We start from the raw sequence: 18,920 nt of genomic DNA on the forward strand, positions 1-18,920 counted from the left end.
AGAATATGCAGTAGGCATGTGATGTATTAAATGCATGAGGCACATAAGTCATAATTTGCGGCAACATATACGTATATGTGTGTGAATTGAAGAAGAAGGTTACAGTTCAAAGACCATATATATTCATTTCCTCTTTATTTGTTATTAATTACTTCTCCCACTTCACTTATATAAATCATCACATTCTTACCGCAACTTTTAACTTCTCCCTCACAAATGGATCCACCTGCAGATCATCGAAACCCCATAGATGACCTCGATTGGTTTCAGTACTTTGATCATCAAGATCTTTTCAGGTATATATAAACGTCACTCATTACCCCATCTTTCGCACAGAAAAGTGATTTTGTCTATATTGATCAAAACATGGTTTGGATTTGTAGTGATCAAAAAGAGTCTTTCATCGTGTTGGATTTGATTATCTTGAGTTTTTTTTTTTTTTTTTTTTTGGATTTTTGTAGTGGTGACATGCTCGACCATCATGATTACGAGTTGTCGGAAAAATTGCATGAAGTGCTCGATCAGAACGTTTCCACAGTACTTAACAAAGATCAAAACATCATTTCTAGAAATGAGTTTCACGATTTGGATCCCCTTAAAGACATAAGTTTATGGGATTGTTGGGAGGATGGTAATTTACCATTGGTTAGTTTCAGTGAAGACTGTAAATCCGGTGGTGAGGCTACAGGTAGTTCTAGTGCTGCCACCACTGATCACGGTGGCCGAAAGGTGGCAAAGAGATTGAGACCATTGGAGTTTGAAGAGATAGCGAAGTACTTTGAGATGCCGATAATCATGGCGGCAAAGGAACTAGGGATAGGGTTAACATTGTTGAAGAAAAGATGCAGAGAGCTAAACATAAACAGATGGCCTCATAGAAAACTTACGAGCCTACAATCCCTCATTCAAAATGCCAAGGTAAATTACGATAATAACCTTCTATACATTACTCATGCATGCATGCCTGCACTTGGTAACCAAAGTAGTTTTGGTATTTTCTAAAATTTTAATTATTAGTTTCTTTATAACATAAACAATGGCCCTAGGCATATTCCACATCAATTCAATTGATTTACTACGATTTCCTGATTTATATTTATATAAACTTAACTCATTGTAAATTTTGTGAACTCACACGAAAAATATATTGCATCTACCTTTTTTTTTAAAAAAAAACTAGGAGTTGGGATTAAAGGAGGAGATAGTGACGTTAGAAGGGCACAAGAAGATGATGGAGAAATTGCTAGGTATGGAATTGACAGAAAGAACAAAGAAGCTTAGGCAAGCTTGCTTCAAAGCTATTTATAAGAAGAGAGGACTTAACAATCCTTAGTCCTTACCTTTTCTTTTAGCCATTTTGTTATAATTAGTGGATTTTAATCTACATTGTATGTGTTTTTCTCTTGATAGTTTGATACCCTTTTTAGTTTCATTGTGTTTGTTTGTCTATTGATTTTTTTATGCAGAAAATTTTGTATAATTTGGGTATTATAGTTTGTATTATGTATTTAGCCATATTCTAGATTGCCGACACGACTACGCCGACGACTCTATACTAGAGGTCTATATAAATAGACTTATGAATTTAGTAGGAATAACTTGATTATAATCTTGTGATTTGTTCCATGTCTGATCCACTCCTAAGATTCACTCGACATGCCCCCAGTTACGTGTAATTAAAATTTTATTAGACTATTGATCCTAATGAGTCTACCCTAAGTCCACAACCAAACAAGGAATAAGTCAACTACGAGAAACACGCATATGGACTTGTGAGTTATTTGTAAATTGATTATGGAAATAAAGTTTTTAGACATTGTTGGGTAAAATAATTGTAAAACACTTGTTGGGCCATGGTTAGGAGTGTTGGGCACCTTTTGGGCTTTCCATGGTTACTAAATGTGAAACATGTAGCACTTGCGTGGGCCCCCACAAAACTAAGTTTTCACATTTCTTTCCCACTTCTAGGCCCATTAGGGAACTTAATAGTCCAATGAGTTGGCCATTTTGGAGTGTATCCTTTCGGATACGTTTGATAAGGTCGGGTATTTTGATGGCTCAAAAGTAATGTGAATGACGCGCTTTGGCCTATAGGTTTGGGAACTCTCGCCTTTGGTCCCCAGATAAGCAAACTGGTCCCTCGGTTGATTGGGATGTATACGAATGCTTACCTAGTCAGGACTTTCGGGCTACCGGCACCTCCCCCTTCCAGTTACTACGCGTCCATTACTATGATCCTACCCAACTAGAGTGGTTGACTTTGAATTTCCTATGAGCTCTAAGGAATACATATATGTATATACATTTTGTTAAACAACTTGAGTATGTGTGTGATTTTCAGAGAAAGTGGAGAATATTCATAAGTGTATGCACACATATAAGTGTCAGGAGTAATACATATGCACATAAGGGAGCAATTAACACACAAAGGTATTCCTAGGATTTTCTAAGTGTGAATTGCATGCAGTTGTGTGTGCATTTTATAAACTAGCATACGAGAGGACCCTAGAGGCTATAGACTAGGTCAAGGCAATTAACCTAATTCCCTATAGTCAAGGGCTCTGATACCAATCTGTCACACCCCGATCCTTGTCGGAATCGATCGAGGCGTGATATATTGTTCAAAGTCTCATGACAACTATGTTATAATATGATTAGATTCAATTAAGTACTAAGTATGCAAACAAGATCCACAACATACAAATACAAATCCAAATACGAACAACATTTATTACATCAAATTTAAATAGTCTTGTGGATTTCTAAGGCACAACCTATTTTTCATCAACTTCATTCTTCAAATCTGCATCATGGGTAAAAACAGGTCAACTACGAGAGTTGGTGAGTAATCTAATTTTAGTAGAGAAAATTGTGAAGTTGAAACCTTTATAATTGGAAATTTGTTTTCTTTTGAAGTCGGCAAACAATTGTATTTGAGATAACGGTTTATAAATCAAAAATTGATTAACAAATGATAACAACAACAATAAGTCCTCACCCTATATATATATATATATATATATATATATATATATATATATATATATATATATATATATATAGGATGGAGCATCTAATCATCATACACACTCAACCACGTGCGATCAATCACCTTAGCGTCCCAAGGCGGGGTGGTCAATCCAATAGCGCTATTATTGTCCATAACGTACCTCAAGAATACGGGCATAGTCATGGAGATTAGACTAAAAATGGTAATGCACTACAAGTACATGTAGCGTAAACAAACAATAGTTATACAATTAATGACTCACGTATAAATGTCCCAACAATGTCTCAATTGTGATAAAACAATAAAATGAAGTTGGAATATATTAGAACCACATGATACACCCCAAAAGTATTGAAAATTATAAAGTATGGGGTAGATTACTCACTTTAGTCCCAAAACGAAATGCGTGTGTCGTACGATAAACGGTTCGGGTCAAAATGGCGTAGAACCTAATATAATTAATAGTTTTGGTTTAGGAACTGCTAAACGAGAATAGAGTACTAATACAAATAATTAGACACATATTCTTATATTAGATGAATTAACAATAATTCATTTTGATTATAATATTAAGGTATTCATTTGTTAAATGAATTTTAAATTGAATTAATTACTTTGCATAATTAATTTATATTTTCAATTTAGGCCAGATTTTAATAATTTCTTATTAAAATAATAACTTGCCCAATTATAATTATTTACAGATTTTAACAATTATTTATATGAAATAATCATTAAAATGCATTTTTACATGCTTAAATACTTAGGAAAATGGTTTTAAATAGTACACAGTATTGAAAAATTATGAAATTATTAGGAAATCATTATTCCATACAATATTAATTACTGTAAAATTTTTATATTTTTCTGAACTGTTTTAGTATTTATTTAATACTTTAATGATTAAACAACAACAAAATTCGGGAAAAATAATAAATGATTCCCAAAAATTCTGTAAAAATAACCGTAGTTTTATAACATGATATAGAGCCCAGTGTATAAGTTTCGGATATTTGTGACTATGGGAAGTATTTTTTATATATTTCATTATTAATTAATCAATAAAATCATAAATAATAGTAAACAGTAATATAAATGCATGAAACTTCATAAATTATGTTTACCCAATATATTGGTCATCCCAGAATTTTCTCAGAATTTATTGAATGCAAAAAGTATTTTATGTGAATTATTGCCCTACTCTATTGCAATAATTATAGTAATTCAATAAAAATAAGTTATTTTCTGAAAATTTCCAGAACTTCTTATTTTATTGATGGGATTCTGAGAAAAATCAGGTTTATGCATAAAATGAGTTTTAGATATTTTGGTGGATTTAATTTGTTTCTTGTATGAATTTGAAACTTTTAACAACATACATTGATGAATGCTTCAAGAGGGATGAAGATTTGAGTATAATAGATTGTTCTTGGCTGGAATATGAGTATTTCTTGGATGAATTTCGAGATTGAGAATGAGAGAAAGAATAGAGAAGGTTTAAGTGGTGAATAGAATAATGTGTTGGGAGAAAAAGGAAAGGAAAGTGGATGGGAGGTGTGAGTGGGAGACCATGGGAATAATCTTTTTGCTTTTGGTGGTCTTCATAATTTCCCACTAACACAAGCATCTTTTACATAATTAATATAAGAGTTTTATAAAATTTAATGTAAAGTTTATAAAAATAGAGTTTTATAAAATTTAATGTAAAGTTTATAAAAATGGAGTTTTATAAAAGATGAGTTATTATTTGATTATAACAATCTACTTTGATTTGAAGTTTAATTATAGCATTCAAGTTTGATTCTTTTAAATTTAATTAGAGCATTATACTTTGATTTGATTTTAATATGGTATCATAATTTAATTTGATTATAGTTATAACGTTGTACTATACTATGTTGCTATTAACGTCAATTTATATCGTAGTGTATGAGTTTCGATCCTATTAGCATCAAGTAATCTTGAGTAGGGTTTGAATGAGATTGCGAGAGGTTTCGTTTGTGATCTTTTTGAGTGTCCGGCTTCGCAACGCAAGGTCCATAGACCCCGTTAAGCCATGATTTAGTGTCCTACACAATCCCGATGATTGGGCAATAGTGTTTTATCGCTTTGGTTCGTTGTTTAGCACTGTTAAGGCTAAGGAATATCAAACACATGAACTTTCCAAATGATGTTTTCTCATTAAAATAGCGAATTGTACAGTGATTACATAACGTAAACCCTAACATACAAGGGTTAATGGAGTTGACCGGTTTAACTTGTTGACTTTGTGTGACTTTGACTTGACCGAAATTTGATGGTTGTCACATCCTGCAAGGTTGGGATGTCATTTCCTATGAGTAGTATGTCATCCACATACAGTACCAAAAAGCTAACTATACTCCCACTAGCTCTAACATACACGCACGACTCATATTCACTTCTTGAGAAACCAAACTCTTTGACCTTCTCATCGAAACAAAGATTCCAACTTCGAGATGCTTGTTTCAATCCATAAATGGATTTCTCAAGCTTGCACACTCTATTGGGGTACTCTGCACTGACAAAACCTTCTGGCTGATTCATGTAAACATCCTCAGCCAACTTTCCGTTAAGGAAAGCGGTTTTGACATCCATTTGCCATATTTCATAATCATGAAATGCAGCAATGGCTAGCATAACCCTAATAGACTTACTCTTTGCTACTGGTGAAAAGGTTTCATCATAATCAATACCCTGAGTCTGAGTAAAACCCTTCGCGACCAGTCGAGCCTTATAAGTGTGCACCTTCCCATCCATGTCGGTCTTCTTCTTGAAGATCCATTTGCATCCGACTGTCTTACTGCCTGGTACATTGTCAACCAAGTTCCAAACTTGATTGTCATACATGGACTGTATCTCGCTGTTCATAGCCTCCTTCCATTTAGCAGACTCTGAGCCTGCCATGGCTTCCTTAACACTGTTAGGTTCATCCAGATTTACCAATGTACTGTCACTGATAAATGTATCACCTTCCGTAGTAATATGAAATCCATAATAAAACTCAGGTGTGTTCCTAACCCTTGTGGAACCCCTCGGAAGTATAGACTCGTCAGCTGGATCAACAGGAATTTCCTCCTCAAGTTGATTGCTAGTGTCTGAGGTTCCTTCACCAATTGAGTCTTGAATTTCTTCAAGGTCAATTTGCCTCCCACTGTCTCCTTGGTTTATAAATTCTCTCTCTCGAAAGACCCCTCTCCTAGCCATAAAGACCACATTCTCACTGGGTCTGTAGAAGAGGTAACCAAAGGATTTTTATGGGTAGCCGATGAAAATACACCATTCACTTCGAGGTTCGAGCTTGTCATGAGTCTCGCGCCTCACGAAAGCCTCGCAACCCCAAATCTTGATATGGTCCAAATTGGGAACTTTCCCAGTCCACATTTCATGAGGTGTTTTGGCAACCTTCTTTGTAGGGACTAGATTAAGGATGTGGGCGGCAGTCTCTAAGGCATACCCCCAAAAGGAGATTGGTAGCGAAGCTCGACTCATCATAGAGCGAACCATGTCCAACAAAGTTCGATTACTCCTCTCAGCTACACCATTCAGCTGTGGTGTCCTGGGAGGTGTCAATTGTGAGACAATCCCACACTCCTTAAGATAGTCGAGGAACTCAGTACTAAGATACTCACCACCTCGATCGGATCGAAGCATCTTAATGTTCCTGCCCAATTGATTTTCTACTTCCTGTTTAAACTCTTTAAACCTTTCAAAAGTTTCTGACTTATGTTTGATTAAGTAGACATAACCATATCTACTAAAATCATCAATAAAAGTCACATAATAGCGATTAGCATCCCTTGTGGCGGTTTTGAATGGTCCACATACATCAGTATGTATAAGGTCCAACAAACCCTCACCCCTTGCACAAGTACCAGTGAAGGGTGATTTTGTCATTTTTCCAAGTAGACAAGACTCACAACTATCATCCGACTTGAGGTCGAACGACTCCAAGACTCCATCCTTTTGGAGCTGGCCTATGCGTTTCTTGCTTACATGTCCAAGACGACAATGCCACAAAGATGCTTTATCCAAGCTAGTAGAAGAATCAATACATAATACATTATTTCCTAAATTATCTACAACCGATATAGCTTCATACACACAATCACAAGGTAATGCTTTAAAATAAAGAACATTATTAAAGAAAGCATTAATACTACCAACTTCATTATCAAAAGAAAAGGTAAAACCTTGTTTGTACAAAGCATGAAAGGAAATAATATTCCTCGCCATTTCAGACGAGTACACACAATTATTCAAATCTAACTTTAACCCACTATCTAGCAACAAAGTATAAACTCCAATCTTGGCAATAGGTGCAACCTTCTTGTTCCCCATGATTAAGTTTATCTTTCCGTGCTCCACATCCTCACTTCTTCTTAGGCCCTGCAAGTCACAACAGATGTGAATACCACAACCTGTATCAAGAACCCAAGAATTAGAATATGGTGAGTTATTAGACAATATAGTGTAAATACCTTCATGGGATGGTTTCACTTTCCCATCCTTGACATCCTGCAAGTACTTTGGGCAGTTTCGCTTCCAGTGCCCCTTATTTTGACAGTAGAAGCATTCAGCATCCTTAGGGATGGCAGAAGGAGTGATAGAACCACCTTTGGTTCCAGATGAGGAGCCTTCAAGGGACTTTCCCTTGGTACCCTTCGAAGGGTGCTTCCTCTTCTTCCCTTTGCCTTGCCCGATAGCCAAAACAGGGGTAGTAGTAGGAGTAGGAGTAGTAACCGACTTATTCTTAAGACCACTTTCGGCAGTCTTCAGAAGTCCTTGAAGCTTACTGAGTGTGACTTCCTCCTTGTTCATGTGGTATGTCATACGAAATTGATCATAACACGAGGGCAAGGAGTGCAAAATGATATCAATTGCCAACTCCTCAGGGAAGTTCACATTCAGTTTCATTAGACGGTCCACATACCTTTGCATTTTCTGCATGTGGCTCGTGATTGGTTCGCTATCCTTCATCCGGGTAGTGATCATGGAGGAGATTATTTCATACCGCTCTTGACGAGCACTCTGATGGTACCTTTCCATCAGATCCTGATGCATCTAAAAAGGGTAATAGTCCTCATAGGACTTTTGGAGTTCAGCTGTCATGGTGGCCATCATGATGCATGCCACCTTGGTGGCATCTCTTTCATGTGCCTGATACTCAGCGACCTCCTCAGGAGTAGCAGTGGACTCATCAAGCTCCTTTAGCTCCTTATCGAGGACATATTCCTTGTCCTCGTAACGAGTGACCATCCTGATGTTCCGGATCCAATCCATGAAGTTGGAACCATCAAAGATAACCCTCCCACAAAGGTTCATGAGGGAAAAGGAGCCAGTAGGGTTAGAGCCCGAAGCATTGTTGTTGGAAGACATCTGAAAAGAAGAAAACAAGTTTAGATTAGATATATCGAATCCTTAATAATACACCCAAATGTAATATTAAGGCTAGGATCCAACACAATATATTATAACTTAGAAGAGGGATGCCGTAAGCTAAGCTATAACATATTTGAAGGTAGGTGAATGACGATTCACCAATTTCCACCATGAAAACGAAATGAATTATTAGGTTTAATTGGTTTTGAAATTCCTAGATTCTTTTGAGATTCATTGAACTTTTCAATGGCATGTTTCAATCTCGATTGTGCCCTTCAAGTTTTGTGACAGGGATGCCGAGGATCACAAAACAAGGTGTGAATAACCATGCAAATTCACTTGGTACCCTTAATATTATCACCTAATCAATGTGCCGGTTAACCACACACGCTCCACCGATCTATGATAAACATTAAGTCACCCTTCGTGATCCTTACTAGTCCAAGTTAGTGTGTCGGTTAACCACACACGCTCCACCAACGACTTGGTAAGGTACAAAGTGTGAATTTCATGGGTTAGCACCATATTCACATTTTCCTCAAGTAACTAAAATTGGGAATTTATTAAAGGTTTAGTTACTTTATAATATTCATTATACTTTTAATGAGAATTTAAAGTCATTGTCCTACCCGTTCGGCTAACGACCCTCCACCGATCAAGGAAGCGGTGGGTGAGAATGGATACCCATTAAGTTGCCATTTTATAGGCAACAACCTTATACCCCCCTTATAGACCGACTTCGTGAATGAGGCCTACTAACGGTAAAACGACTTAATCTTATACATATATATATAATAATTAACCATTAATGTTATAAATAGTATAAGGGTTGAATTTTAACTTTTAAAACTCTAAGGGTTTGGAATTAAAGTATATTAAAGTGTGTGTAACTTTACAAATTCCAAACTTGAGGACAAATTCCAAACTTGAGGACAAATTATGGACTCCATTTCATAACTTATGAATTAAAGGTTCATAAAATGAAGACTCTTCATTTTCATGTAACTTATGTGTTTTAAGTGTGCATAAATGAAAGTGACCTTTGGAAATCCATAACTTGAGGACAAATTATGGACTCCATTAAAACACATAAATGATCAAGAATTATCAATAAACAATTTAGCAAATAATTCCTATGATCTAACAATAATTCATAAGAACATTAACATCATATCAAAAAATTCCAAGAACATATGAACACATATTATCATGAAATTTTGATATAAGCCATTGTAAATGGATTAGCATAAACATTATACCATCTAAAACAGGTTTTATAACACCAAAACAGTTTAGGGTAATGTTTCTAGTCCATTTCCAGCAGCAAAACTCGAAAATCTGCATTCTAAGGCTTCTACTCATCGAGTGCACGAACCTACTCGACGAGTAGGATGAATTTACTCATGGACTCGGCGAGTTCATGTTGCAGAATGCAGAAAACTTGAGTTTTTCAACAAGTTTGCATCAAGTATCAAACAAACAAGCCTAGGCTTTGATACCATTGTTGGGTTTTGAGCAAACTAACACTCCTAAGGTGTTCATGCAACCCTAGAAACCTTGGATCTATGTTTGTCTAAAATACATGCAAAATAATTTTCCAATGTTCATAACCTATCTAGCATACATGAGGTACTTTTAAACATAAAAGATACTAGAAGAATTACATACCTTTGTTAGTGAGTTGATTCCTTGGGAGTTTGAGAGCCAAGCACCAATAATGTGAATGCCTCAAATGGAAATCACAATCACACAAACTTGGAAAAGTTATGAGAGAGTATCCAATCACTCTAGAAATTCGGCCACTCTTATGCACACACATAGTGTCTTCTCAAATACCATAAGCCTCTTTATATAGTGTAGATGATTAGGGTTATGAACCACGCAAACCCTAATAACCCATGTCTTTTCTATTCCAAGGATCCATGGGTTAAAAGCTCCATGGATCATCCATGGACTCCCATTCAAGCTTAGCCCATTTCCTTATGAGTGTTAGCCCACACTCTATAAGTACAATAGCCCATTATTTAATTAGTCACCTTATGATCACTAAATTAATTCATAATTAATTTAAGATCAATACTAATTAAATAATACAATTTCATATTAATATATTATAACTTATAATATATTAGTAGGCCGCAAATATACTCTTCTCATAATGTTATCCATATAAATAGTTCGGGTGAAGTGCAACCCAAATGGACCATGCCGGGTCGGGTCAAGTATATACCAAATAAGTTATGGACTTAGACACCTTATCCAACAGTATTTGTGCTATATATTCAGTTTACCTGTAATCCATGAACTTAGTCGCACATACCGACATGTTCTGCCGCCTCCGCTGGGGGTTTGACAAGTTTGCACTTCTATCTATGAAGTACAGATGCCCATGGAATCCGAGTCAAAAACCTCCTCAAAAGCATTTTCAAGCTCCTCATCAAAGCAATCCTTAAACCTACCCTAAACCCACCGAAAATCCACCTGCATACTGACCCAACACTCCGAATCGCTCTTCGAAATCTCAGGAAGTTCCGAACTCAATAAAACCTAAGGTTACATGTCAGAAATGTGGTCTCAGAAACCACTATGCTAAGTACTGTTTGGCTGAAATTCCTCATAAAGCAAAAGTGAAAGATTATGACTATTATGCTCGTAGAGAACAAGAACTTGTAAAAAGTGAAAAGGCATTTGTTACTATGGTTTCAAGGAATGTTGATGGGTATTGGTCATCTGGGGATGAAGGTGATGATAAGTTTACAGGTAACTTGTGTCTTACGGCTAGACAATTAATTGAGTGTGAAGAGGGTTACTAGTCTTCTGGTTCGGAAGATGATGATGACGATGTTGAGCCAAACTTTTACTACATGGCTACAAATGATCCACCTGGCCGAAGCATCATCCAGCAGGTAAAATCTATGATTACTGATAATAATGTTGATTTATCTGTTTGTGAACCTTATCGAACTCAAATTCAATCAGATGTGACAGTTATCTATAAAGCTTATGAATCTGCTACAAAAGTTAGTGAGAAGTTGGATAGTGAATTGACTAGACTTAGACTACGTTTTGAAGACCGCAGGCTTAAAGATGAATCATTAGAGAGAGAACTTGTAATGGCTAAGGATGAATGTATTATTTTAAATGACAAAGGTGAAATTACTCTTAGTGAAAGAAACATCTTGGCTACTAATAATAAACGTCTTAATGTGAAAATTGATGCTTCACATAACTCGAGTTATGTTCTTGAAGCTAATGAACGAATGACTCACAATATTGGTCGTCCCTGGTCCAAAGCACCTGGTCTCAGAAACAACTTTCTGAAGCCAGTTGCTCGTCCCCTAAAGGTGTAAACCTAATGTTCATGGGAGATATTTTGAAACACACTTATTGGGATACCCCTGTCTCACCATTATCGTCCCTTCATGAGACCTCGGACAAATATCAATCTCTGATTCCTGAGTTCAAACCAATCACTATTAAATGTCCTGATTCCATGTAACTTCTGCCTTTGATATCCCTGGACCTAAATCCGTCTTTGGAATCCTTACATAACATAGGCAACATTGGAGTTTGTGCTCGGAACTCCGGTCCTCTGAACAACTGTGTTTTCGAGGAAATCATCCCTAAGACAAATGGACATAAATCTGACCTATTCAACTCCTTTCGCGCTTCACTTGATAGTGATGTAGGGTTTAATACTGATAACGACTCCTTGTCTGATTCCTGTGTCTCCAACTCTAATGTAGTCTTAAAATTGAATCTAGTGCCAATTAAGCCTTGTTTCAACAATCCATTAGTTGGACGAACTTCCAAGTCATCATCGGAATCTCAGAAGAAACCTTGGTTGAAAAAGAAGGACATTGTTCATCCAAAAACCGAAGCTAGGAAAGCTCTTGAAAAAGAAACCAAGCTTAGGCAATGCTCTAGGTTCCTTGAAAATTCTGAAAAGAAGATGTCTCGAACAATCAGTCCAACTATTAGGAATCACAATACCTTCATGCCTATTAAGATTCTTAAAAGACCATCTATTCATGTTAGCTCGGACATTCGCAATACATCTGTCACAAATGTGAAAAATGTTATTGTTGAGACCTTATCCAAGAAAACTGACTCTCCTCGGAAAACATCCTCTTCTGTTTTTATTGCTACCTCGGATGGAAAAAATTTAAATCACAATAATTTCCAAAATCAAATGTGCCTGTGAATGCAACGGGTGTTCAAAAACCTTCTAAAGCTTCAAAACAAAAGTTTGAATGGATAGTGAAAAAGTCTAAAAACTCAATTAAAACACCTCTGAACACAGTTCTTCCAGCAACATCTCAGACAAATCTTCTTTCGAAGGAAGTTCTGCCCAAACAACCAATGGTTGAATATGACTTTTGGAAAATGAAAGGACTCTGACATTTTGCACCTTTACAAAAGAATCTCGGAAAAAGAATTCCGAGATACCAGTTGTTTAGAAATCTCAAAACAAGTCCAAAGCCCTTGCTAAAGTCCCTAAATCTAACTCGGAGCCTAAAAACTCCAAAACTCACTAATTTTGCAAGCTTTCTGTGCTTCGGAACAAGATACAATATGGTATATTGATAGTGCTTGTTCCATGCACATGACTGGGTAGAAAGATTTTCGGCGTGATCTCAAACTTTTTCCAAATGTTGGTTACGTTATTATGGAAATAATTCAAAATCTCAAATTCGAGGTTATGGCATCCTGACCAACGGCAACTTTTCTGTCTCCAATGTGGCCTATGTATCTGATCTCAAGCATATTATGATCAGTGTGGCTCAACTTACTGATACAAATCGGAGAGTTGAATTCTGCAAGAAGCATATTTTTTTTTGACGTTTTGACATACTATTGTTTTACATGGTGGATTTAAGTTCCCCTTCGTGTTGTTAATTGAGAAAAAGTTTGTTTGAATTTTTAGTTCTCAAATTAGTTTATATATATATATATATATATATATATATATATATATATATATATATATATATATATATATATATATATATATATATATATATATATATATTGAGACAGAGAGAGGGAGAGAGAGAGAGAGAGTGAGAGGTTTGGTTGAAATTTAAAAAAAAATAGTGATCTTGAGATTCAACCTCAACCACATATTTCATATATGTCGCTCTAGCCCTTCGGCGTACCGCCCGACACGCCTGTTATATTCATAAATGATTATGTAGCGTCACCATTCCTTTCTCCTCCGCCATCATCTCCACCACCACTACCCCCACATCTGATACCAGTCAACCCCACCACTGCCACCTCTGTCACTTATACCACCACTACATCTTCTGCCACCAACTGTCATAATCATATATATGATTACTTAGTCTGTGAACAAACATATATGTATAATCATTTATGATTAGACATATACGTATAAGCATGTATAATCATATATGATTATAACTCTCTGCCATATAATCATTTATAATTAGGCATACTCTATTATTGTCGGTATGCTGGAGTGTTAGAGCGGCAAATAAGAAATATGTGGCTGAGGTTGAATCTCAAGATCTCTATTTTTTTTAATCTCAAGTGAACCCTCACATATTATATATATATATATATATATATATATATATATATATATATATATATATATATATATATATATATATATATATATATATAATTTTTGTATCTTCTTACCAAAATTTTCCTTTTTATTTGATCTTTGATTTATATATATATATATATATATATATATATATATATATATATATATATATATATATATATATATATATGTGTGTGTGTGTGTGTGTGTGCGTGTGTGCGTGTGTGCGTGTGGGGGGGGGGGGGGTGAAGTGAATATTTGGTTGTTATGTATGTAATATTAGATATAGAACCATCTAAATTGACTTCATTTTGATTAAAAAAACACAATTTTCCTTCACTGTTAGCTTTTTACTATCGCTTTTAAACTCATAATATTTTTTAATTTGGAATTCATATCCAACATCTATGTATTTCGAATGTGTTTTTTTATTAGACCTCTAATAGAAGTTTCATAACTTCCTCTGACACGTAGCTTATGTATACTTGCATTGTTTTTTTTATGGATTATGGGAACAGGTTATCGGGTTTTTTAATGAACAATTTCAATCTTTCACTATAGTTTTCTGTAAAAAAATTGCAATATATTGAACTTACATTTAGTTGGTAAAATATTCTTATACACGGTTTGTGGTGTAAAATTAAACTTATAAAACTCCATAAAAAAATATATACAAAGCCTAACATAAGCTCTAATAGAGGATACAAGAAATATGGTAGAGATATTTGATTGAATTTTGTTAAAATTATGTAGTTTTTGATTGTTCTATACCTAATATTAGGTACATAACAGCCACATATTCCTTAAGCCATATATATATATATATATATATATATATATATATATATATATATATATATATATATATATATATATATATGAGTTAATTTTTGAACAAATCTAAACTTTCCAAAATGTGTCAAGAAATGTTGACATGTTGAACATTCATGAGATGAGAGATTTTCAAATGCCATCTAACTCCACTTGGTGACTTGGGTTTAGAAAATTTAAAGTATTGGGATCTTTGGTCCATGAAAATGACTTCTCTTGGGGTCATGTTGCACATAACCTATATAAAATTGTAGACATGGTCACTCCTTACATTTTATCAATTAATATACCATATCATTATACATATATAATATTAATATAAATATTTTTCTGTCGAGGTGTGGAAATGGCACTCAATATTCTTTGGTTGAAAATAAAAAACAAATGGTTCCAATTTGTTAAACTTATGACGTATTTTGTGGGGCGAGATACCGAATAAACGAATATACGTAATACCTTTTCCATAATATAAAAATAACCATTACTAATACTAGGTACATGATCCTGCATTTCTATAAAAAGTTTAGTTGACCTGCCAACTAGGTATATGTTCAATTTTTTTATGTACTTAAGTTAAGTTCGTTCATAATGGTTATATTTGTTTATCATCTTAACGAAAATAAACAAACGAATACAAACAACAAAATTTGTTAAACTGAAGATGAATAAGAAATTCCATTCGTTTATATGTTTGTGTTCATTAACTTAAACAAATTAATATGAATTTTAACATGTCTTATATATGTCTTGATTGTGTTTGTTTGAATTATTTACGGCCCTGGTTTTTATATTTATTATTGATTTTATAGATAATTAATATATTACGTCATTTTACAAAACATATCGTTAAAATACTAACATAGTTTGTTAAACAAATCAATTGAAAATTTTGAAGTCTTTGAACGAATTTCGACGTTATCCTATTCGGCAATGTTTAATTCTGGCAATTATTTTCAATTTCAATCTAATCCATGGGGTATATAAACTTGGGTACCCAAACCCACTATAATATGTCATTTTGTATTATTTATACATTGCAGTTGTCCAACGTTCTTATAATTCAACTTCTAACTTGATTTACTTCCCAATATTTTTATAAATTTCATATTTATATTCCTCTCACATAATTTTCATTTTCAATTATAATATATACGGTCTATCAGGTGATCGACAGAAACATGTGATATAAGAGAAAGATAATAAGAAAATTATATATATATATATATATATATATATATATATATATATATATATATATATATATATATATATTATCGTTTTTGTACATATTATAATAATAGAATATTAGAATATTCTAGTAGAATATATTAGAATATTTTACATATCTGATAAATCTAGTAGAATACTAAAATATTCTAACATTCTAAAAATCACATTAAAATATTTACAGTGTAATATTCTATTAGAATATTTCATGTACTTTTCAAAAAAATGTATTTTTTTTTATTTTTTGTTGTTTATTTTTTTTAGGTAAATAAAATAACGAAAATAATAATTAAAAAAGAATTTTTTCGATTTTTCTTTTTATTTTGCATTTTAAAATTATTTTTAGATTGCGTCTCAAAATCTCACAAAATTAGGATGGTCTCAAATGAACCTGAACATATATATATATATATATATATATATATATATATATATATATATATATATATATATATATATATATATATATATATATATATATATATATATATATATATATATATATACAGAGAGAGGGAGTAAATTACACGAATGGTCCGTATGGTTGAGGGTAATTTGCGTGTTTGGTCCTTAAATTATTTTTTTAACTCGGAATGTCTCTACTGTTTGTTTTTGTTACACGTTTGTTCCTGTCTTACCTAAAAAATCTATTTTGCTTTTGATTTTTCAATTTATTTAAATAAACAAACCTCCAACCCCACCCTCTCACCTTACCTTACTTACCCCATCATTTTTCCCTATTTAAACAATAGTCTTTTTTAGGTAAGACAAGGACCAAACACGTAACAAAAACAAACAGTAGGGAGCAAGCGCGTAACAAAAACAAATAGTAGGGACTTTCCGAGTTAAAAAATAAGTTAGGAACCAAACGCGCCAATTACCCCAAACCATAAGGACCATTCGTGTAAATAATCATAGAATATTAAAAAATTCACAAATAAATTGAAATTTGAAAACAAACAAAATTCATAAATTGTAAATAATCATAGAATATTAAAAAAGAAATCAATAATCAGAGGACTAATTAGTCTTATGTATATATTTGTTTATCTTGATAAAGAACAAACAAGACGAGTGAGAAAAATGACAGCAAACACACTCCAGGGGATCACCACCACCTAGTATTAGAAAACATCACATCGATAAGGAGGAAAAACATACATGCCTCTTTTTTTCAAACCAAATCCAATGAAATGGCTTCCACTTCCTTCGACTCACCTTTCCCGATGTCTTCATAAACTAAGAATAAAATAGAATTAACAAAAAGCACAAAATTTTCATATGATCGAGAGAAGAAAAAACATAAGAGAGAGAGAGAGAGAAAGAGAACTTAATCATTAATGTTACAAAACAAACCCAAGACAAAAATAAGTAAAAAGGTTTTTGCTTTCAAGACCTATAATCACCACACAAACAGTTAGAGAAAATGAAAAGGTTTCTTCAAGAGAGAGAGAGAGAGGGTGGTTGTACATCACAATTTTTTTTCTTGAAACTCCTAAAGGAGAAAGGAAATTTATAAAGTCCCAAAAATACCAAGAAAGATTTTTCATTTTTATTAAGTCAAAACCATTCATTCATTAATCCAAAGATGATCAGCGTAAAAGTATTCTCAAAACATCATAGTTAAACAATAAACAATCTTTGTGGAATAATCTCTAAGGGATGCAGTGCGATCAAGTAAGACCCTTCCTTTTGAAACCAGAAGCACCTGCAAACATTTTAAACATAAACCGTAAACACAAAGCTTAGTGAGTTCCCCAAAATACCGCATACCATACATATACGTCAGCTCAATGTTGTACCGGGTCTATTTCACCCCTGAATCTATTTCAACTCATATGTCAGCTCAAGCCTATACAGAGTCTATTTCACCCCCGGGTCTATTTCAAATCATATGTCAGCACAAGGATGTATCAGGTCTATTTCACCCTTGGGACTGTTTCACCCCACGTACATATAGCAAACAGACACACATGTATACAACACATACAACAGTAGTCACAAAGACTACTAGCACAAGGGTGAAATAGACTTGATACCAAACTCTAAAGATCTATTTGGAGCTGTGTTATGTGCACTATACAACAAGTTGACATATCCTTCTACAACCGATACAATGCAGCAGTTGGATTGTAAGTTATGTTTGGTCATGTTCCAATGAATAGGTGACCCGTAGAGCCGATATTTGGAGCAGTGTCCTGTTCAACAATCTTTCTGTTGAAACCTGAAAGTGAACGTCTAGCAATCCTAAGTCCTTATTCTGAAGGGTGTGACTTCCGAAGTGAAGAGTGGTCCGGAACCTATCCGGACCAAGTAAGAAGATGAGAAGAATGAAGGCATTCCGGAGCTGATCCTCATGTCCGGAATGCATGCTGACCCAGAACATCTATGTTTTGTCTTTTGTTCATTTATTACTTTTGTCTTTTTATTGATGTAACGTTTCATAGGACTTAGTCTATAGTTGCATTTGGACAATCAGAATGTCAGATTTATCTCTTTTGTCCGGTCCTATTTAAACACTTAGGTTAATTCGCTGTAACATTCACTCCTATATAAAGGAGCATCCAGTACAAGTCAACAACGGATCTTTCATTCACTTTTGGCATCTTTACTAAGTTCATTAAAACATTCTTCTTGTTCTTCATTTATTAACTTTACTTTGATCATTTACTCTCTCATTCTTCATTTATTGTCTGGATCATTTGTTGAATATTCTATCTAAGACTTGGCTGGTCTCTCCAGGCTAGACTTGAACTATTATTAGTAAACAGACATTGATCTTAAGCATTCACTCAAGGTTTGAGTTCTCAAACCTTGTCCATGCGCATTGATCTTGTTCTCACAATTGGTATCAAAGCTTCAGTGGTTGTCCTT

Source organism: Lactuca virosa, chromosome 4 (assembly GCF_052849685.1).
Source record: "Lactuca virosa cultivar CGN04683 chromosome 4, Lactuca_virosa_CGN04683_v6, whole genome shotgun sequence".
Lineage (NCBI taxonomy): Eukaryota > Viridiplantae > Streptophyta > Magnoliopsida > Asterales > Asteraceae > Lactuca > Lactuca virosa.